The sequence below is a fragment of the Nelumbo lutea genome, chromosome 2 (assembly GCF_056320005.1).
Source record: "Nelumbo lutea isolate HS-2025 chromosome 2, American lotus-T2T, whole genome shotgun sequence".
Classification (NCBI taxonomy): Eukaryota; Viridiplantae; Streptophyta; class Magnoliopsida; order Proteales; family Nelumbonaceae; genus Nelumbo; species Nelumbo lutea.
The window spans coordinates 29022784-29046857 of record NC_142685.1 but is presented as its reverse complement, the minus strand read 5'-3'; the positions used below and the strand labels follow the sequence as shown (position 1 = coordinate 29046857).

The window sequence follows — 24074 nt, the reverse complement described above, 5'->3', positions numbered from 1 at the left end:
CTTCTAAGTCCGCTGCCGCTGCTGTTCATTTATTGTGAGATGGGAGAAGATGAACAATGTTTTTCTTTTAATAGTTATTAAAAAATATTGCAATGGCAGATTTAATGGAAGGCTAATGGAAGGGGGTCTTTATCTCATGGTCATAGTACAGGGGTTCATTGTTGCAAAACAAAATACAGGGGGGTCTTTGTCATAAACCTTATAGTACAGGGGGGTCTTTGTAATTTTCCCTTTGGGAGGGCTTTTGGGATGCAGCTTTTGGCCATTGTTTTTGAATTTGAACCATTGGTGGCCTAAAAGGTGGGACCATTTGGCCCAAAAATTGGTTCCATCTTACCCCAAACTGCATTTTTCCCTAAAACAATTGATTTGGTCAGCGGTCCATTAACCTGGGTAGTTGAACAATTGACCCGTTCGACCTGAAGAATAGTTTTTGGGTGGTTTTTATTCAATATTTTTTAAATTGTCACGGCCCTACGGGCCAATATGTTTCGATTGATGGTTGAACCTTTGACCCAAAAACTGGTGGACAAAGTAGTTCCAGTTTTGGGTCAGTTTATAAAACATTGCTTTTGGCATTGTAAGCCGAGTCCCACATGGAAACATTTGAAGTTGCGTTTGGTGAAAATCTAGAAAGCCCAAATTAGTGTTCCGAACATCACTTAAAGGTTGTGTTTAGTTGCATTGCAAATAAATTTGCATTGATGCAAAACCATGGCAGTGCAAATGATTTAAATGTAAATTCTGACAAAATTTAGCTTATTTTGTTTGATTTCAGTACAAATGAAGTAAATTAAGACATGAATCAGAATAAAGTAAAATCCAAAACAAAATTAAACAAGAATTTGCATTTTTTACATTTGCACTCTCATGCATTTGTACTAGTGCAAATGAATTTTCACTACAACCAAACACAACCTAAGGGACTAAAATATGAAGCTACTCTAAGTAGCTTATCTAGAAGAATGGAACATGAATGCTCAACATGAGTTGCTTCATAGTAGCTCAATTCAAATGCATAAATCCTACAAATCCTTTTCCCCTTTCATCTCTACTCACCCTATTTCTCTCCAAACCCTTTTTCCTTTGGCTCAGTTTGGAAGGAGTACAAGTGCAAATATTCAGAGTGCAAAACTTTATATTTTGTATGTATTTGTACTATACATATTTGCATTTGTACTCTTTCCAAACCGAGCCTTTACTCCCTATATTGCCTCCTTATTCGTGCCAATAAGACACCCCATAGAAAAATGAAAAAAGAAACCCTCTATAAAGTGGTCTAAAGGATTTTCATTTACATGGATTCTCTTTGTATAGAGTTTTAAAATAAAATATATAACTTTTTCATACATGAGCCAACGAAAATACATGAGCCAGTTATTTTGTTACTTTTTCATTACACATGAGATGCTCTTGAAGAAGCCTTGTTATGTCTTCATCCTCGTCAGATTAAGCTTCTTCTATTGAGGGTGATGTCTCATTTTCATCTTAAGGAGATATTCCAGAGTCGGTAGAGTATATGGAGATAGTCTTGACCCCATTCGAAATGATCCCTTCAAGTTGGTGCCATACCTTCTCCCTAGGTTTCTTGCTTGTGAAGATGGACCACCCATCTTCTAGAGAGTTAGGAAGTTGGGATTCCCGAACCTTGGCATGTCTGGATAGGCATAGACCATGGTCACCTCTTGATCAACAATAAGTTAGAAAGGAATTGCCCCTTCCGAGAGGGACACTATAGGAAAAGACGCCATTGAGGGTCCAACTACCTTGCCCCCAGTCTCTATAACTTGAGGAGTAACCAATGGGTTGCATTGCAGTGTGGACTTGTCTTTTATAGGTGTAGAGTTCCTTGAAATTAGAATACTCGTTGTAGCTTGAACAAAGGAGGAAGAACCTATGGAGGGTTGCAATGGCACTACGTTAAGAGACCCAAAAGTCACCATTGTGACATTAGTAGCAGCTAGATTGTCACCAAGGTCTAACTCAATATTTTCTTGTTCTATAAGACAAAGTATTTTGTCATTCAAAACAAAACACTTTTTAGTTGGATGACTTATCATCCGATGGTACTGACAATACCTGTGGTCGGCCACACATCCTTGCTCTTCAGGTCACTAGATTGGGTTGAGCATTTTTGGAACTTTAGAGTCAAGGAATAGGTACCTATTCTCTTCTACTTCCTCCAAAGTAGGCGTAGACTTCTCTTAGCCCTGGTTTGTAAAAGATTTCACTTTAATCTTTATCTTCTTCTTCTTATCAGAAATCTTAGTTGGTGCAGTGGTAGAATTCATGACTTCCTTTCCTTTGGAGGAGGAGGTCTTAGTGTCCTTCTTGACTTCCTTCTTACATTCCTTCTTCTCATGATGATCATTTAGTTGAGGATTCCCATGCTTGGCTATTTGGATCTCCAAATCATGAGCTCGATTAGCCAATTCTTTGAAGGTGATAGGCATGTTCCCTTTGAGGTTGTAGAGTATCCCCTACTGCATCCCTTGGATGCATGTGTCTATTGCAGAGGATTTACTGATTTGTTCCTTGCACTGAAGGGTGAGGTTTCTTCATCACATGATATAGTCATTAATGGACACATCCTTTCTTTGCCTTGTAGTAGAGAGTTCTGTAAGTCAAACCGTTCGACATGTATAGTAGAAGAAAGTGAGGAATTCTCTCTCAAGTTGGTTCCAATTGTCAATGGAACTTGGTTGGAGGTAGATATACCAGTCAAATGTTGTGGACTTGAGGAAGCGAACAAACTGCTTCACCATTTGGTTGTTGTAGGTTCTAGCATTGTTGTAGGTCTTGATGAAGTGGGCCATGTGTTGCTTCATATTACCCTTCTCGTCGAACTGTTGGAACCAATGTTTTCAACCCATCGTTGACCTGGCCGGTCGAACCGTTCAGGCCATCTCCAGACTAGGATTCTAGGTCTAGTTTAGTCAAGACTTGTCAGACGTTCAAAAATTGTTAACTTGGTCAAGAACCGTTTGACTTGGCCGGTTCAACTATTTACCCATTTGACTCGATGACCAGGTCGCAAGTTGCACACTCAATGCATGCATAACTTTTGGAGGCCATAACTTCTGTCATCATTACCGATACAACACCATCGAAAGAAGAGTAGGAGTTGTATGACGGAGAGGATTAAGATCCATCCTTGACCTAGTGCTAGATTGGTCATCTGGGAGAAAGTCGTCATTTTCTTTTAAATCAGAGTGTGAAGGTTGATGAGGCTTTGCTTCTGTAGAGTAGTCACCTTGGTGATTTTCCATGTTGGAGGCTCCATTGGAGACGTTAGTTGCACTTAGTTAGATTTTGCTATGGAACGTGTGAAAGGATAGTTGTAGGAAGAACCAAAAGCGTCAGAGGACTCGTTGAAGGAAGTTGTAGTCTTCTTGGTAACCATTAGATGATTGTTGTAGTTTTTGACTTGAAAGATCAGAGGAAGAGAGTGTCCTATCGAGTGTGCCATAAATTTGTTGACACAAATTTTGTGTATTTGATTAACAAAAAATATGGAGACAAATTACAAAAAATGAATTTGTAATAAAGAAATACAAGGGATTTGAACTCTCTTTGATTTCTGCTTAATGATGTGAGTAACCTCTAATTAATGGTCAAATTCAGTGAAGACAAGGGCCATTAGTATGTTTCTCATACTTCTATTAGTGTCAATGTAGATTTCCTTGATTTTGGTACTTTTGAAGAGTTGATGTAGCTTTGCGCTTAATCAGTTGTGAATGATGCTTCTTTAAGCACGACCCTTTTGTGGTGGCTTGATCTTCTTGGGAGATCTTGAATGCAAGCGTGTTATAGAGAACTAAGAAGATTTTCCATTCTTTCTTCTCTCTTGATGTTGAAGTTGTTGGATTTTGCAAGAGCTTGTGGTTGCTTGCAATCATCAAGTATTGGTGTGTGAGAGCTTCTTGCAATGTGATTATATAAGAAAGGGTTCTTTCTTCATAAGAAAGGCTATTTATAGTCAAGGATTAGATCTGCCACCTCAACCCACTTTGCTAACCAATCCTACGTGAGTGGGGTGTTGGGTTAGAGTTTAGTCCTATACATGCATCATTATGTAGGAGTTAGTGGCTTTGCCAATAGGCCCACCCTATTACAATTGGAGATGGGCCTAATTGGACTTAATACACCTAGATTCTTGGATCAAGGGTTATATTTATCTAGACTTGGGCCTTGAGCCCACGGAATCCCATATTAATTTAGGGGTTGTCATGTAAGTTAAGCCCATTTATTTGGCTTTGAAATTCACATGTCTACGCATTTCTATGAACGAAACACTTTTTCCTAAAAAATTAATTCTTTTTAAATTGACGAGTGTCCTATGTTGTTCATTTTCATTCTTAAAAAAAAAAATAAACTATGTTAGTGGTCATAAAGCACCGGCCTAGGTATCCAAAATTGTCGGTATAAATGTCTACCAATGGATGGCTGGTGGTCAATGTTCGTTGGCATAAGTTTCTATGGCAGTCCTCCAATAAACATTTATGGTGGTGGTTTTGTAGACCTAGGCCGACGGTTTATGACCACTAGCATAGAGTTTATATAAAAGATGAAAATAAGCAAGATGGGCATGATTATTTTTCATGTTAAAGGCTACCTCAATTTTTGTGCTATGGGCTGATTTTTCATTCTAAAAAGAATGAGGCCCATGGCAAGAATTTTGTATCCAAACGCTTTAATGTTATTCATACCCAATGAGCCACGAAATAGTTAATCAAACATGGCCTAAATTTCTTCATATTTGATGTGACAACACATCTCTCACCAATTTGTATTGATCAACCTAAAAAACAATGGTATCGAACTTATTTTGATTCTATTAAATTTTTCTTTATCAATAAAGGTGGGAACAATGCGGCTCATTAATAACGCAGAGAAGTTAAGTCAATAAATCAGGAGTCAAATGGGTTGATATTGTGCCTCTAGTGGTTGTGAAATGCTATTGTATCTAGACTCTAAACCTTGTACATTTTAAACACAAGGTTTAGAAATGCAGCATATGAGGTTTTGTACTTTATACATTTGTATCTACACTCTTCCCAAACCGAACATTTTGCTTTGTTTGGTTGCAGACTAAGGCCCCATTTGGCACGTCTTTCCACGGGGGCTGTCAGTTGACAACCCACTTTTTGTCTTTTCCCATTTGGTTGGGAAGATCTAGCCATTGAAAGACTCTACCCTGAAAAGATGTAGGAAGCCTGTTTTAGGCTATTTATGGGAAGCTCCAAATGGAGCTTTTTGACTTTTTTCGTGTCGTCTTTTTATAGAAAGACATGCCTCCAACCAAGCGTCTATGGTAGGGGTGATCATTTCAGCCCAGTCCGGCCCAACCCGCACAAGCCTAGCTTGGAAATTTTGAGCTTGGGCCTGGTTTTTGTGTTCAGGCCTGGCCCGGGCCCACATCAGGCCCAAAAATTTTAGGACTAGGCTTGGGCGTAATACTTCAAGCCTGACCCGCATATATTTAAACTTACACATTTTGTGTATAATGTATACATATGTATACATGTTATTTTACATTATATTATATGTTTTATATATAAATATTATAACATGACATGTATAATTTATATTGTATTTAATATTTTTATATTATATAATGTATAAAATAAGCTTATATGCTTGTTATATCATTTAATATATAGATATGTAATGTTTTATATATGAGTGACATTGGCTCGGAATTAGGTCCAACCCGGCCCGGGATTGTATAGACTTGCCCTAGGGCTTATGTTTTAGGCTCGGAACCCAGGCCGGGCCTAAGCTACAACCCTTACCACAACTACAAATCCCATCTCGGCCCATGACCACCCCTAGTCTATGGGCTAATGAGATCTTTTTGTAAAAGCCCACTACGTCTTTTGGTTGTTAGATCTTCTAGAAGATCTTTCAAAAAAGACTTGCCAAATGTCACCTAAGTTTATTTACACTAGCACAAGTGCATGAGAGTGCAAATGAAAAGAATGCAAATTCTGGTTTAATTATATTTTAGTTTTACTTTTTTAGGTCTTATTTTACTTCATTTGTACCACAATCAAACAAAATAAAGTAAAATTTGAAACAAAAATAAATCTGAATTTGCACTGCTAAGTTTTACATCAGTGTAAAACTATTGTACTGCAGAAGAAGAAAAATCAAGTTAATTAAGATTCCTAATTCAGTTCCAAACACAACCCTACTATCTAAATACAACTTAGTGTGAAAGAAGATAAATGGGTAGCTTGTTTTTTTGAAAGCACCCAATTAAGTTAAAAGTAAAACCAAATGGAGAAACCCAACCCTTTCTTCTCCGAACAAAAGAATTATTAAAGACATGTAATTCTAAAAAAATTGGTTATTTGGTTATAGTAGAAGAACATAATTGCCATTTGTGAGATGGAAAGTTCAAGAAGGTCTTTGTTGCAAATGGAAAGTTCATAATATATTATATATTATATGTTGCATATTATATACTATATCTTACATATTATATATTATATATTATATATTACATATTATATACTAAAGCTTGACTTATTCGGTTAACCGAATTTGTAATTCTAAAAACTAAAGCCGAAACCAAAAATTTTGGTTTGGTTTTTTCGATTTTAACGGAATAATGCACACCCCTGGTAGGGGAGGGGTCTGTGAAGAGGAGATGGTATGCAAAATTTGTCCATTCGCCAAATGTAAGGGATACTTTTCAGTGTATGGTTTATTCTTCATTGTGAACAAATTAGAAGCATCAAGAAAACTTAATTTAATGGTCCATACATAAGGTTTGTAATTGGGTCAGGTTCAAATCTGAGTCCAATCCAATTGTTAGACACATAAATATGAGTCCATTTGAATTTTATCAAATTTAGTGTCTCAATTGGATACGTGTTTGATTAGTTTTTCTTTGATATGTACATATAGAAAAAGAATTAAAATAAAGAAAAAATTAAATTTATAAATACCCTTTGACTTATAAATATTAAGTAAATTTATATAAATATAAAATATTAAATTGTTTGATTATAAGCTTATATATATACTAGTAAATGGACACGTGAATGGCACATAGAAATTTCAAAAACAATTTTTCTTCTTCTTCTTCTTCTTATAATAATAATATTATTATTTTTTTTTATCACATAGTTTGTTTAATATAATAAATATATAATAAGAGAAAATGGAAATGCATCCAAACTTTTCTATACATTTTTTTATAAATTTTGTAATTTATATATTCTAAAATTTTATCCTTTAATTATAATATCATGGTTTGTTTCATTTATCTTGGATGTTTAAACTGATTACCCACCACCCTAAAAAAAAAGTGATTTAATTTCTAGTAGATTTTAAATTTTTATTCCATTTTCATCATTAATAAAATCAAGTTTTATTTATTATGATGAATATGATATTAAAGACATACCCAAATGATGATGCACAATCCAGTCGGTCCTAGCTGTTGGTAACCTTGCCTCTGGCAGAGCGGGAGATGCCTGAAACAAGGAGGAAACAAGAGATCCCTAGGGAAGGAACCCGGTGGGAATGCTCCGATGCTTAAGTTAGCACTCTTGAGAAAGCAAGGAAGATGAGAGATTTTGATACCAGAAGGCGCAAAAGTATCACTTACCTTCACTCTCGGTGAAGAGGGTCTTTTATAACCACCCTGGTGCACTCATTCCCAAGCCTCTGCCAGATCAGGTGTAACCGCCTCCACGGGGGGGCAGGCATAACCGCCACTATCTTCTCTGTTAGGGCCGTCTCTGCAATGACTAAGATGGCGGTAGCAGGTGGCCGTTGGAGTGCGGCTATGTGTCAGATCCCTGATCAGTCAGGCATGCCACTTTAGAGTACGGACTTCTTTATCAGGTACGGTTATTCAGTCATGCGACCTGGAGCCGAGGTGCCGGAGTGGTGCACGAGGTGAAGTCTTGAGTTCGGATAGGAGTGTACCCCGGACTGACCCGAGGTGGGTCAGTCCAGGCTTTAACCTTCGTGGTGTTCCTTGTAAGGCTCAGGATTTCTAGGGAAAGCTCGGGGCCTCTCCTTGGGGAGCTTGGGCCTCTTCTTGGGATATGGCTATGTCGTTGTGTCGAACTAACGCTCCTGCCAGGTCATACCCGGTTGCTTCCACATGTCACACAGTCAAGGGGTCAAGCCAAATCTACCTCCATCAATTGCCCTCCACTCCCCGTGCCCGGGGTCTTGACCCGACGTGGGGATTAAATGGAATGATGGGTGGATTTGCCCCATGGTGTGCTTTGTCTAGTTCGGAGATCCTCTGGTCTGACCCGCCTATGCTCTTGGCTCAATTAGGGTCAACTCGGCTCGACCAAAGGTCAACCTGGGCCGCGTACAGCTCACGCGGGGATGTCAAACGATTATTAGATTCCGGACATCAAAAGTTTGTGCTAAATTGATTTCACCTCGGGGGCCATGCAGCCGGTTTTCCTGAGAGTCGTTGGATGGCTTTGATCTTGGCCGTTGATACGCGGGTATAGCGGCTACAAATAGTGGGGGGCCTTGGTCACTTTTTCTTCACCAGTCTCCAGCGCTTGTTTCTTGAGCTCGCGTCACTTTTCCTAGTTCGATAGCTTTTCCTTGGTGAGTCCCCTTGGCTTCTTTCAATTTCCTTTCCTTTCAATGTCTAGTTCGAGTAGCTTAGATAGTCTTTTAGGAGGGCCTGAGGCAGAGACCTCGGGTAGGGCTGCTTCTTTCGACAGCCTTCTGGATGAGCCGGAGGTAGGGCCTTCAATTTGGGTCACCTCTGGCAGCCTGGTATCCACTTCTCGTCGAGTTCAGATGCCAGATAAGTTCGGACCCTCCACCATGACGTTTGAGAGACTTCGGTCTCTTGTTTGTCAGTTCAACCTGCCTGGGGAGTATACTTATAGCTTACCTACGGGCGACTTCCCTTGGGAGCACGGTCCGAATGAGATTGTGATTTTCCAAGAGCAGCTCTTCATCGGGTTGCGCCTTCCTTTTCATCCCCTAATCGTCAAAGTCTTGAATCACTTCGGCGTCACCGTTGGTCAGCTCCACCCAAACTCCATCCGCAACATTGTTGGGACCATCTCCCTATGCTGTGAATATGTCCTTCCTTTAGACTTAGAATTTTTCTCTACCCTCCTCATGCTTAAGAAGCAAGCGAGCTTCCTCCCCGAGCACAGGCGGGCCTATTACCTGTCTCCCTGCCTGGGATTTAAACTTCTATACAAGCTTCCAAGTAAGGTCCTGGCGTGGAAGCGAGACTACTTTGTGGTCCAAAGTGATACAGGGTGGCCATTTCCTACTCATTGGAGGGTGGTTGTTCCCGACCCCGGTGCCATGTTAGACAAAGACACGGCAGAGACCTTCTAGTCTTGGGCCTAACTCGAGCTTGAGTTCCAAGATTACATTACCGAGGCTAAGCTTATCCAGGCCGGTTTGAGTCCGGGTAGGTTTCTTACTCAGGTTTTTTTTTACTGATGTCGAGCTCTTTTCGCATGTGTCATGGAGGTGGAGAAGACTCGTGGCGACAACTTGCTCACTGGGATGAAGAGGAGAAAGCGGGTTACTAAGCGGGCTCGTTTTGAGTCTCCTCAGGTTGTGGAGCCCAAAGTCCCAAGCCATCTCCCAGTTATCAACTTAGAGTCTCCCAGGGAGCCCGAGGTGGCCGGGCCTGCTCCGGAGGTGGCGGCGGAGCCCGAGGTTGTAGAGGCTCGGGACGTCGACACCATGGAAGCTTCTCATACTCAGACGGTGTTCTCCAGCTCGGGGAGCCAGGAGGGGGCCGATAGCGTGCTGACGCCGAGTTCTGCTCTCCGCAAGAGCAAGAAGGCTGTCTACCCTGGAGAGGTTGCGGAATGGGCTGACCTTCCTCCGGGTCACATCGGCGCACGCACTGCGTCTCATGCCATGGTGGTAAGTCGAAGTGGTTTCCCTTTGTGTTTTTCCTGTGCTATTACTCTTCTTGCCAGATTAACTAGTTCTTGCTTGGCAGGTAAACTCCTCCATCCACACCCTAACTATCCAATCGGAGAGAAACCTGATGCGGGCACAAGTTGCCAAAGAGGCTTCCCATGCAGTGCACACCGAGCTGAGGGTAGCTCGGGAGTGGATCCATCGCCTTGAGGGTGATGCCTTGGCTCAGAAGAACGGGTTGGAGAGGCTTCAGAGGGAGAACGGGGCCTTGAGACTTGTGGTAAAGCATATCGCGAACTAGAAAGGGGTCTTGGAGCATGAGGTCGAATATCTTAAGGCCAATATCAAGGAGAAGCCCGAGATCTTCTTCCAGGCCCCTGAGCACACTAAAGTGAAGGTCATCGACGATTACATCATGTCGGAGCGCTTTGACGACCTGATGGTGGGCTCGTATCGAAGGGGTTTCAAATTGAGTCGGTGGATGATAATGCATACGTACCCCAGACTTGACACCCATGCCATAACCACCTCGCGCATTACTCCGGAGATGGCTCTCGCAGCTGATGATGACCCGGACTCTAAAGATGAAGCAGACCCTCCGAGTGTTGCCGAGGTTCCTTCTGAGGGAAAGGGAGGTGTGCCTCCGAAGTGATATGCACCGAGCCTGCGAGCTCATTTTTTCTTTTTGTCTTTGCATTGAATCGATTGTAAATGCAACATTGGTAATGAAATACCTTTTTTGTTTAAGTGTCATGCACAGTCATTCTTTCATTTTGCCGAAGTGACTATATTGCCGAACTGATAGAATTAGGTCCCCAAAGCCAGGGGGTTTCTCGAGGCGAGTTGACATAGTAAGGCTATACTCCCGATCTATTCTCCGCCTGGGTCAAAGTTATCGGTTTTCAATAGGCCTGACTCGGAGCGGGCTATGCACCTCGGGTTTCATACCCGTGCTGCCTGCTCTTTTGGCACTAACACTTGGTTTGCATTGATGAGGTGCCAAGGTCATCATCAACTCGGCTCTTCGCCCTTTGGCTAGGATACTTTCCTAGGGTTTAACCATGCCGAAGAGGCGACTGGGTCTTATGGTGCCGAGGTGCTTGTTAGCTTGGCATTCTGGCCCTTAGGCTCTGGGAGCGGCTCATAGTCCACTTAGTTCGGTAATTTATAGGTAATATCGCCTTAAGTTGACGATATTCCATGCCCGGGGTATTTGTCTACCCTCCAGGGTTTCGAGCTCGTATGCTCCTCCAAGTACTCTCTTTACTCGGTAGGGTCCTTCCCAGTTCGGTCCGAGTTTGCCAATGCCGGGCTCAAGTACCATGACCTTGCGAAGAACCAGATTGCCAATGCAGAAGTTTCGCTTCCTGACTCTAGCATTGTAGTACCGAGCTACCCTTTGCTGGTACGTTGCTGTCCTGATGTAGGCAAGGTCCCTCATCTCGTCGAGTAGGTTGAGGTTGGTACGTAGCTCATTGTCATTGGTCTTGTCGCCGTACGCTTCCAGTCGTAATGAGGGGATTTCGATTTTGGCTGGGATGACTGCCTCCGTGTTGTAGGTAGGTTAAAGGGAGTTTCTGCGGTAGCGGTCTTCTCTGTAGTTCGGTAGGCCCATAGGATGCTGGGTAGCTCATCCATCCATAGTCCTTTAGCTCGGTCCAGCCTGGCTTTCAGTTTGTGGAGGATAGCTTTGTTCGTGACTTCTGCCTGACCGTTTTCTTGTGGGTGTGCGACCAACGTGAAGTTCTGTCGAATCCCCATGTCTTGGCACCATTCATGGAATTTGATATCCTCGAACTGCTTGCCATTGTCGGAAATCAGTATCCGAGGTAACCCGAAGCGGCACACTATGCTCTTCCAAAAAAGTTCTGGACGTTTCGAGCTGTGATTGTCACAAGAAGTTCAACTTCTACCCACTTTGTGAAGTAATATACCGCCACTACTAGGAACTTCCTCCCACCTGTTGCTGGCAGGAATGGCCCAAGTAGGTTGACGCCCCATTGCGCAAAGGGCCATGGACTGATGAGATACTTGAGGTCAGTGGCGGGCTGATGGTGGATATTGGCATTCTTCTGGCACTTATCGCATTTTCTGACTAACTCAACGGTGTCTGCTTTCATTGTTGCCAATAGTACCTTTGTCGTAATGCTTTTTTAGCGAGGGCCCTGCCACCCAAGTGTCTGTCGCGCAGGCCTTCATGAATGTCGTGGAGTACAAGCTCGGCTTCGGGAGGACGCAAGCAGCGCAGGTAGGGGAGCGTGTAGGATTTTTGGTACAACCGTCCGTCTATTATGATGTATTTGGCTGCCTAGCGCTCTACCCTCCTGGCGGCATTGCGGTCTGCGGGGAGGGTCCCATGTAGTAGGAAGCTCGCAAGTGAATCGATCCAGCTCGGCTCTGCTTGGACGACAGGAGCTACCTCCTCTGCCCCCCGAGAATGCTAGGCCGAGGTAAGTCTTCTATGTACACGGTCCTCATGGTGTTATCACTGGTGCTGGCTAGACCTGTTCATGGGCCAGGTGGCCCAACTGGTCGGCCTGGCCCGACCCCCGGACGTCCTTGAACATGCTTATAGGCTCGCGGGCTTAAATTTGGGCCAAAAAGCCCGACCCGCAATAAATTCAACCCGGGCTCAGGTTTTGTCAAAATAGCCCGACCCGACCCGCCTTATATTAATCTTAAAATTAGTTATGTGTTTATGTCCATTTGAATAATTTTTTTTATTTAAGAATATAAAATTGTGTTTTAAAATATAAAAGAAAGGGAAAAAGACCATCTTGTAGGCCCATTGTTCATTTAAATAGAAAAAAATACTATCTAAATTTTTAATTCTAATTTGAATAGGGAAATTTGTTTTTTTTTTTCAATTAGGTCGAGCTTCGGGCTTTTTACCAGGGCCGGGCTCGGGCTTGGGCCTAGTATATTTTCATTAGTGACAAGTGAAAGCCCGGCCCGAGCTCGGCCCGGCCCAGCCCATGAATAGGTCTAGTGCTAGCTAACCGGGACAGGGCATCGGCCTCAGCATTCTCCGACCTCAGGATTTGCCTAATGAAGTGTGACCTAAAGTCAAGTAGATCAGCAGCCTTTACTTTGGATACGTAGGCGTTCATAGTCGGTTCGCGGGCTTCGTATTTGCCTGTAACTTGATTGACCACGAGCTAGGAATTATTGTAGATGACGATGTGTTTTGCTCTTACCTCTTGGGCCAGGGCTAGCCTGGCTATCAACGCCTCGTACTCCGCCTCATTGTTGGATGCCGCAAACTTGAAGCGTAGTGCGTACTCCAGTTTTGTGCCACTCGGACAGTGAAGAACTACTCCGGCTCCACTGCCCTGCTGATTTGAGGAGCCATCTACGTGAAGGATCCATGGCTCTTCATCCCAATTTGCGCTTGGCCTAACTAGGAGAGATACTGAACTGGGTGCGACCTCACGGTGCTTGGACTCAACTGGCCTAGGAGCACTGAACTCGCCCAGACTGGGGGTTTCATGCTCAGCCGGGCTAGGGACTTTGGAGCTGAATGTGCATTCCGCAACAAAATCCGCCAAGGCTTGGGCCTTGATAGTAGTTTGCAGCTTGTACTGGAGGTCGTACTCATTGAGCTCGTTGGCTCACTTCGTCAATCGACCAGAGACCTCGGGCCTGAGTAACACTTTCCTCAGGGGTTTATCAGTGAGGACGATAATGGTATGGGCGGAGCTTGCGGGCTGCAATGACCAATGCGTAGGCTAGTTTTTCTATCTCCGGATATCTCGTCTCTGCTCCCTACAACACTTTACTAACATAATAGATGGGTCATTGGACCCGATCTACTACATTTATTAGTACCGAGCTGACCACTTCGTCACTTGCTGAGAGATACAACTCTAGGACATCACCCTTTTCGGGTCGGGTCAAAATTGGGACACTGACGAGGTATCTTTTGAGCTCATCAAACGCGAGCTGGCAACCTGGGTTCCATTCGAACCCTTTGCTTTTTATTGCCTTAAAGAAAGGTAGGCAGCGGTCTGCCGATTTGGACATAAAATGACTCAGAGCGGCTATTCTATCGTTCAACCTCTGAATCTCTTTTACTTTTTGGGGTGGTCTCATATCTAGGATGGCCTTTATTTTGTCCGGGTTGGCCTCAATACCGCACCGGTTGACGATGTACCCTAGGAATTTACCCGATGTGACACCGAAGACACACTTGTTTGGGTTTAGCTTCATGCTAAATTGGCGTAGAATTTGAAAGACAAAATGTAAGTCTTGTATTAACTCATGTGAAAATTGGGTTTTGATGACCATGTCGTCTACATAACATTCTATTTTAGTGCCAATTAAGTTTTTAAACAGCTTATTCACAAGCCTTTGAAAGGTTGCCCCAACATTTTTCAGTTCGAAAGGCATAACCTTGTAGTAGTATAGGCCAAACTCGGTTATGAAGGCAGTCTTTTCATTGTTGGTCGGGTCCATCCTGATTTGATTGTAGCCCAAGTAGGCATCCAGGAAGCTTAGCAACTCGTGCCCCGAGGTCGCATCCACAAGGCGGTTGATCCTGGGGAGGGGGAAGCAATCTTTCATGCAAGCTCGGTTCAGGTTGGTGTAGTCGACGCACATGTGCCACTTGCTGTTGGCCTTTTTCACCAGAACGGGGTTGGCCACCCAGCTCGGGTAATGAACTTCCCTTATGAAGTTTGCTGCGAGGAGCCTCCCGACCTCCTCGTCGACCGCCCTCCATCGTTCTAGGGCTAGGATGCGTTTCTTCTGTCTAATGGGCCTAACTACAGGGTCAGTATTGAATTTGTGAGTTATGAGGTTAGGGTCTATGCCGGACATTTCTGCCGCAGACCAAGCGAAAACATCTAAGTTACCGAGTAAGAAGTGTACCAGTTCAGATCACAAGGGCTCCTCCAAGGAAGCACCAACCTGAAGTGTTCGGGCTGGGTCCTCTGCCGAGATAGGGATGGGAACAGTCTCCTCCGTGGGTGCAGCTCGCTCCTCGTTCTGTTCCACGGGTCACTTCAGCTCGAGGTCACTGGCCACCTTGGCTTTTCCCTTGAGGGCGGCAATGTAGCATTTGCGGGACTCAAGCTGGTCACCCCGCACTACCCCAATGCCGAAGTCTGTGGGGAACTTCATGGCTAAATAGTAGGTGGACACCACAGCCCTTGAAGCGTGGGTGATCGGCCAACCTACTATGGCATTGTATGGGGAGAGGGTTGCAACCACCAAGAAGTCGTGTTTGAGCCTCACCGGTACTGTAACCTTTCCCATGGGGGTCACAACCACGTGCCAACTTCCACAGGTACTGTAACCTTTCTCATGGGCCTTACTTCTTCTCCGTTGAAGCCGACCAGTGGGGTGTTCGCGGGCTTCAAATCACTCTCTTGGAACTAGAGTTTGTCAAAAGCCACTTTGAAAAGGATGTCTGTCAAACTGCCTGAATCGACGAGGATGCGTCGAAATTCGAAATCATTGATCTTTACCTTTATGACGAGCGCGTTGTCGTGGGGGTAGTGAACTCCGCGCACGTCGTCCTCGATGAAGAGTATGAGGTCTTCTGTCCTCAGCCGCTTTGGTGGATTATGTTCTTCTCTGGCGGCCTCACGGGTTGATGCCCGAGCTACTGTCGATGTGCAACCTGCTACAATCAATCCTCCAACGATCACATGGATTGTTCCCCAAACTGGCCTTTCCTCCAGGGGCTGCTTCTGTGACTGCTCTGCTGGCCTATTGCTGGACTCGGGAGCATCCCTACTATGCTCCCCTGGCCGACCTGCCTTATTGTTATTATTATTATCATTATTCCGTACAAAATTCCTTAGGTATCCGCGATGAATGAGTTGCTCTATTTCATCGCGGAGATTCTTATAGTGCTCAGTACTATGATCGTGGTCTCTATGAAAGCTGCAATATAAATTTTTATTCCTTTCATTCAGGTTCCCTCTCAGATGGGGTGGTCACTTTACGTACAGGGCATCCTTGATCGTCATCAGGATCTTAGCCTGCTTCACGTTCAAGGGTGTGTAGTCTTCCCAATCTGACACGGGGGCTCGGAATGGCTGACTTGGCTTCGCCCCCCAAGCTGAGTCTTTCTTCCTCCTGTCCTCTTGGTTGGAAGGTTTGCTTTCCCTCTTCCTTTTTTCAAACCCGCCCTCAGTTCTTTGACTGATCTCCTCCTCCATTCTTATGAACCTGTCCGCAAGCTTGAGGAACTCAGCTATGGTTGCGGGCTGATTGACCCCCATGTGCCATTTGAATTCCTTGTGCATAACACCCCTCTTGGCTGCTGCGAGCTGTACTGCGGGGTCTAGGTGCGGTATCTGTAAGCACGCGTCGTTGAATCGCTTGGTATAGCTCTGGATGGACTCCCCTTCCTTCTGGACTATACCGAAGAGGCTCTCTTCAGTTCGAGGGCACCGCTTGCTGGTGACGAAGTGCGCAGTGAAGACTTGCACGAATTGGGTCCAACTCCTTATCGACTCTGGGGCCAGGTTCCTATACCAAGTGCGAGCCACTCCCCAGAAGGTGGTAGTGAAGGCCACACACATGCAGGACTTGCTGGCTCTCGCCAGGTGCATCTGGGACTGAAAAGCATCAACATGATCACTCAGGTCAAAGGAACCATCATATTTGTCTAGTGGGGGGATTTTGAAATCCTTGGGCATGGGGACAACGGGGAGTTCTGATGACAGGGGGAAGGGACCGAAAGAATAGGAGTAACCTTTACCTCGTCCGAACTCGCTTTCTCTTTACCTATGAGCTCGGGTAGAACGTGGGTGGTAGTTCGGCAAGCTCGTCGGTGCCTCCACTGCAGCTTGGAAGGTCCAGTGTTGGTGTTGCTTGCTTTAGTGTTGTCGAGCTCAATGGGCCGGGATTGCTGGTGGTAGTCCATAGCTAAGGCATCGAACTGGTTTTTCACGAGAGGGAGCCCGAACTGAGAGCGTTGAGTTGATGCGGACTTGATAGGTCGGGAGGTCCCCGATATGCTGGTGTGCTGCGAAGCGGGGGTAGTTGGTCTCTCCCTTCTGCCAGGGGATGAGGCTTGGCTTCTGGAGGGGTTCTGAGCCTGTGAAGCTTCTCCCGATGAAGGCTCCCACCCTAAGGAGAGGGCTTGACTTGCTTGATAGCAGGGTGCTGAGGTGGGAGCTGTGGCTGGCTCTGAGGCAGTTGGGGGAACTGCTGTTGGTAGTGGTACTGAAAGACGTGATGTAGTACCTGATGCTGGTAGAGTTGGTGTTGCTGAAGCTGCTGCATTTGGGCTTGTATGGCCCACATGTATTGCATTAAATCATCGAGTTGGTTCTAGTTGGTCGCCAGGGGGGACAATGGTTGGTTCAACAAAGGTTGTCTCAACAGAGGGGGGAAGGGGAACATTCACAGGCGCCACTGTTTGTGGCACATTCAGGTTAGGGATTCCGTCCACCGAGAGGGGGATGGTGAATTGCCCGATGCAGATAGTGGGGGGCAGAGGGTGTTCCCCGACGGCAATCAGGTCGGCACTACGTCTATCACTGCTGGAAAAAGCCATGAATGCTAAGTTTTCTTTCTTTAGAAAAGAGCTAGAGGTTGGGGGAGGCTCTCTGAAGCGTTTCCCGTAGACGGCACCAAATGATGATGCACAATCCGGTCGGTCCTAGTTGTTGGTAACCTTGCCTCTGGCGGAGCGGGAGATGCCTGAAACAAGGAGGAAACAAGAGATCCCCGAGGAAGGAACCCGGTGGGATTGCTTCGATGCTTAAGTTAGCACTCTTGAGAAAGCAAGGAAGATGAGAGATTCTGATACTAGAAGGCGCAAAAGTATCACTTATCTTCACTCTATGTGAAGAGGGCCTTTTATAACCACCCTAGTGCACTCACTCCCAAGCCTCTGCCAGATCAGGTGTAACCGCCTCTACGGGGGGCAGGCATAACCGCTAATGTCTTCTCTACAACAATTGAGATGGCGGTAGCGGGTGGCCGTTGGAGTGCGGCTATGTGTCAGATCTCTGATCAGTCAAGCGTGTCGCCTCAGAGTACGGACTTCTTTGTCAGGTACGGTTATTGTCATGCGACCTGGAGCCGAGGTCTCGGAGTGGTGCACGAGGTAAAGTCTTGAGTTCGGATAGGAGTGTGGCCCGGACTGACCCGAGGTGCCAAAGTGTGGCCCGAACTGACCCGAGGTGGGTCAGTCCAGGTTTTGCCCTTCGCGGTGTTCCTTGTAAGGCTCGGGATTTCTAGGGAAAGCTCGGGGCCTCTCCTTGGGGAGCTCGGGCCTCTTCTTGGGATATGGCTATGTCGTTGTGCCGAGCTGACGCTCCTGCCAGGTTATACCCGGTTGCTTCCACGTGTCGCACAGCCAAGGGGTCGGACCAAATCTTCCTCCATCACCAAATTTTTATAATTTTTGTATTTTTATTTATTACAAAATATTATTATTTTATTATACTTTTTATAATAAAGTTTTATTATAATTTTGTACTTCTAGGTTTATTTTAAATTTGGTATCCCAATTCCTTTATCAATAAAATTACCTTTTATATATAATACTTATTTTAGTTTAACATAATGAATATATAATATTGGAGATATAACCAATTTTTTATTTTTATAAATATATTACATGAGATGTTTGCCAAATTTTTCCTATAAGTTTTTTGTATTTTTGTAATTCTTTGTATTCTCTATTTTTTTAAATATTATTTAATTATGACATCATTTCATTTATAGGTTGATCTCAAATCATGTATTCCATTTCTATCATTAATAAAGGTACTTTTTACATATCATACTTTTTTTCACTTAGTATGATAAATATATAAAATTAGAGATATACCCAATTCGTTTTTACTTTCTATTATTTATATACATTTAAACTTTATTATTTAATTATTCTACCTTTTGTTAGCTCATTTATTATTTAATTATATGATTTAATGAGGGAATCAGAATTAATACCTTATGTATGGGACTTAATGAAAGAGAATTGTTTAATTTCTAGTTGATTTTAAATTTTATATTCCATTTCCATCATTAATAAAAATATTTTTATTTATAAAGATGTTCCCAAATTTTTCTTTATATTTTATATTTTATATTTTATTTATTTTTGAAACTTTTATTGTTTAATTATGGCATAATTGGTTGGCCCATTTGTATGTATATTTATATATATAATATTTGCTACTTAGTTATGGCATCATAGATGACACTTTTGCGGAATGTTAGATCATTGACCTACCTTCTACATATGGAAATGGTTTCATTTTCAAATTGGTTTTAAATTTTGCATTTCATTTATATTATTTATCATATTTATTTTTGTTTATATTATTAGTATATAATATTATAGATGTGTCTAAAAGTGTTTCATATTTTTTTATTCTATTCTATTCTATTTTAAAAAATTTATTTTTAATTATACATCATGGGTTAACCTATTTGACCTAAAAGGATGAACTACTAACCCACTCCCTAGATAGGAAGATGGTTTAATTTCCCATCGGTTTTAAATTGCATATTTGATGTCTATCATTAATAAAATTATGTCTATTTTATCATACTTATTTTTTAATATGACAAAGATATAATAATAGAAATGTGTCCAGTTTTTTCAATATTTTTTCTATATTTTTTGTATTTTTTATATTTCTAAATTTGTATTATTTATTTATGACATCATGAAATTATCCATTTGACCCAAATGGTTGAAGTACTTACCCATGACCCAGATGGAAAATAAGATTTCATTTCTAGATTTATTTTAAAAATATAAAATTTCATTCTATTAATAATTATTGTCTACAGACTTATTAGAGGAATTTAGTGATGATAAATATAAGTATTTTTTATATTTATAAATTTATATTATTTATTTATGACATCATGAATATCATTGATAAAATAATTATTGTTTATCATACTTATTTTTGTTTATATTATTAGTATATAATATTATAGATGTGCCCAAAATTGTTTCATATTTGTTGTATTATTATGTTTTAAAAAGTTATTTTTTAATTATACATCATGGGTTAACTATTTAACCTAAAAGGTTGAACCACTAACCCACCCCTTTGATAGGAAGGTAATTTAATTTCTTGTCGGTTTTAAGTTATATATTTGATGTCCATCAATAATAAAATTATGTCTATTTTTTACTTATTTTTTAATATGACAAATATATAATAATAGAAATGTGTCCATTTTTTTTCAAAATTTATTTTTTTTTTCTATATCCATTTGACCCAAATGGTTGAAGTACTTAACCACGACCTACATGGAAAATATGATTTCATTTCTAGGTTTATTTTAAAAATATAAAATTTCATTCTATTAATAATTATTGTGTATGGATTTATTAGTGGAATTTAATAATGATAAACAAAAGTATATATTGCTAAGTTTGTATTATTTATTTATGACATTATGAAATTATCCATTTGACCCAAATGGTTGAACTATTTACCCACCACTTAGATGAAAAATATAATTTCATTTCTATGTTTATTTTAAAATATAAATTTTCATTCTATTAATAATTAGTATGTATGGATTTAGTAGTGGAATTTAATGATGATAAAAAAAGTATAAACGTTCCATTCAATAAGAGAGAACATAATTTATTTAATGACTTAAATGTGAATTAATGAGAGGTAATTGAATATGCTTAATGGTATTCTTTTAATTATATTTCCTGCCCTTTCAATGGAGATGAACTAAATTCAAGAGAATGAGTATTTTAATAAAGAAAATTCAATAGATAGATATAAATATATTATAATTGGATTGGATCTCAAGTTTGATATTAGATTTCAGAGTACATTGACAACTATATATTATTGGCTTCTTTGCTTGGATTATACCACATTTGACTTGAAATTTGTGAATTTCATAGAGATTAGCAAAAAAACACCAAACTACATAAGTTGTTTGTCTATGTTTACATTGTTTTTCTTTTCGTTTCTTTTGATTTCCCTTTACAAGATACAAACCATGAATTTTGGAGTTGAGGGTACCTCTTTTTGATTGGGCCCCTCGTGAACAATATGGACTCTGCATATATATCATTACAACTCATATTCAATTCTCTATTTTTTTGTTTCGTATTAACAAAGGTTTTCATTTCAAATTTATAACATTTTATTTATTATAGTTTTTAGGGTAAATTACAAAGACCCCTGTACTTTGTTTGGCGACAAAAACTCCATTTACTATGACCTGAGACAAAATCCCCCTTTCTTAACTTTCGTTGAAATCTACTGTTACAATATTTTTTAATTCCCATATTGCCCCCGTAGACAATTGAGAAAAAACACTGTTCATCTTCCCATTCACATTCACGGTACATGAACAGTAGCGGCAGTAATCCACATTTCTCTCTCCCTCTCTCCCCCGATCTCTTTTTTTTCTCCCTTTCCCCAAATTTTAATAGTTATTCCTTCAAATCCCTGCCCCAGAGGCTTCTTACTGTCCCTTGAGATCTCCGACAATGGCCTGGTGGATACAGTCCCCTGAGATACACATAAAGAGCATACGCATTGGGCTCATTCAAACTACTCCAAAACTTCACCAGATCCCCGAAGCTCCTAAAACATATTTCCGCAAAATACAAAAAATCTTCCCTGCAACAATAAGTACCAACAAAATCAAAATCCCATTTTCTATTTCCATTCAAACTCTATCTATTCATCACAAGATTTGTGACAGTGAGAAACAAACACACTCCCCCAGAAATGTTTTATAATTCATAAAATCTAAACGAGATTCAGATAGGAGAAAAAAAATGTTCTGGGCTGGAAATACAGCACAATGTGAGGGCTCAGCCATCCCCATATCTGTCCTCCAGTTCTTGTGGTAGGTCGTGATGATACAAGGTCACAAACGGTTCGATCCTTGCCAACACGTACAAGCCTTTGTTACAGACGATAAGAGGAACACAGTAGGAGATCGATAAGGAACACAGTACCAGTGCCGGTGATGCCGCAGGCACGAAGAGCTAGCATACCTGGCCTGGTAGAGGCCCCTGGAGGAATCAAAGTTGTTGGCTTCGCTCCTCTCCGGGTGGTAGAAGAAGCAACGATCCTGACGATTTTGAATTGCTGATGTTGCCGCTGCAGATGTTGCGTCTATCGCCCAAGTGAAGGAAATCAAAATTAAATTCCAAAATTCCAAACAAAGATGGAGAGAGGCCGGTGGTGGATTCGCCGCCGCTGAGTTCGAATCCGCCGCTGCAATCAGTTACAGCGGTGGAAGTCGGTGACGGGTTTGAAGGCGGAGGCGGCGGTGGAAGTGGAGGAGGGGTTGCTTTTCCGGTGGCTATAGTGGAGGAGAAAAAGGGAGATCGACAAGTTCTCTACCTCTCAGAATAAGCCATGTCTGCGCCCAAGCGCTCAATCTCCGTGACACCGATATCTAGCTGGGGTGCTACGCAGCCTGGACCGGATATAGGGAAGGTTCAGTTTTGCCGGAGACTTGACAATTCCGTGCGGGACGAAGTGATTCGCTCCTGTAAACATGTCAAGGACAAAACCGGATATGATGCTGAGGAAAAATACAGAGATGCGATGAACAAAGTGAGGGCAAAATATTGCAGAGGTAGAGAACAGCAGCGGCGATAATCCCCGATCTCTCTTTCTCTCCCCTTATCGCCGCTGCTGTTCGCGTATCCCCAAGATGAACGGTATTTTTCTTATTACAAGGGTAATATGGAAATTAAGAAAAAATTAACGAAAAGGGTTTTTTGTTTACGGTCATAATACAGGAGGGTGTTTATTACAGAATTCATAATACGGGGGGGTCTTTATAATTTACCTAATTTTTATAACATTATTTGCTATAATGCTTGCGAAAAATAAAGATATTCGCAACAATGACTCATTTAGAACTCATTAAATAGATCATGGGTCCTGTCATGAAGCCCATTAAACAATGACTCATTTCGAATGAGCTGAACTCCATAGCTGTGAAGCGGGCTTTGTAACCAATATTAACGCTTTACCCTGGCAATAAGTGCTAAGTGAGAGATTAGAGTGGTTGTGGGTCATATGTAGGGTGTTCATAAAATACCAACAAATTTGGTTAATTGAACTTGTTGATTTGATTTTGGTTCTGTATTTTTGAAAAAAATACTGAAGGCTGGTACAGTTTTCGATTTACCTCAAAAAATATAGTAGCTGGTTAATTGAAATTTATATAATATATTTTATATATAATATTATGAATATACATATTATATTTTAAATTTATATAATGTATTTTATAAATATAAAATTTTGAAACTGGTCAACTAGTTGATTAGGTTTGATTTTGCTTTGGGGGTTTTCAAAAACTGGTAGTATTGGTTTGGTTTCAAAAATAATCTATGATTCCATTAACTAATATTTTTTGGACCGTCGTTGGTTTCACTCCCCTACGCAGTCACTGTGTACAGCTAATCCAGTCTTATTTGATTGGTACCATAATAAAGAGGGAAGGTGAGGGTCCTCTTACAGCTTACATGTATCTCCTCCTCCTCTCCTTTCTAACTATGAACCTTAGCTTGGACCCAAATTTGTCCATAAGTACATGGGGTGAACCAATCTAAACAAATCATTGCTCATTTCCTTGAGTCATCAGGTTTTTCCTCTATTTTGTTCCTTTTCTTGGGTCATCAGGCTTTTTCCTCTATTTTGCTCTTTTCTTGGGTTCAGATTTTCCTTTTGTTTTTATTAATTTATTTTAATATATACTTTTTAATGGATTTTTCTACTTCAATAATAAAATGTAGTAAGAAAGAACTTGGTGCAAGTTTTTGGTTATTTTCATTAATTCAATTTTGAAATTATTATTTTTTAACTTGGTTATTAATTTCATGCTAAACACATTTTTTTAACTTTATAAAACTACAAAATGGGAGGTAACCAATTGCCCCAACCCAGGTCTCTGTTACAACTAACTATAAGGTATTAATTGAGCCACCACCACTTGATTTATGTGCTTCTTATAAAATATAAGCTATATAAAAAAGAAAGTTTGAAGCTCAATAACTAAAAAAAAGATTTTTTTTTTTTACCATTATATACATAAAAAAATAGAAATACATCACACGATTCACCACTGATTTAGAAAACATGTGAAACAATTGAAAAATATCTGTGTTATATTTTTGTCAAACTAACAAACCATTTGGCGGTCCAAATATGATGGGAACACAGTGAGCACAGTGGAAGTATGATCAT

At 41.4% G+C, this 24074-nt stretch overlaps 1 long non-coding RNA gene across 1 annotated transcript; it reads right to left on the bottom strand.

Moving 5' to 3' along the window:
- Positions 1-21076: 21076 nt before the first annotated feature.
- Positions 21077-22532, bottom strand: LOC148869487 (uncharacterized). Its single transcript, XR_016106909.1, has 2 exons — positions 21661-22532; positions 21077-21479 (listed from the first exon to the last, which is right to left on the bottom strand). It is a non-coding gene; the product is annotated as an uncharacterized LOC148869487 (long non-coding RNA).
- Between the last annotated feature and the right edge of the window lie 1542 nt (positions 22533-24074).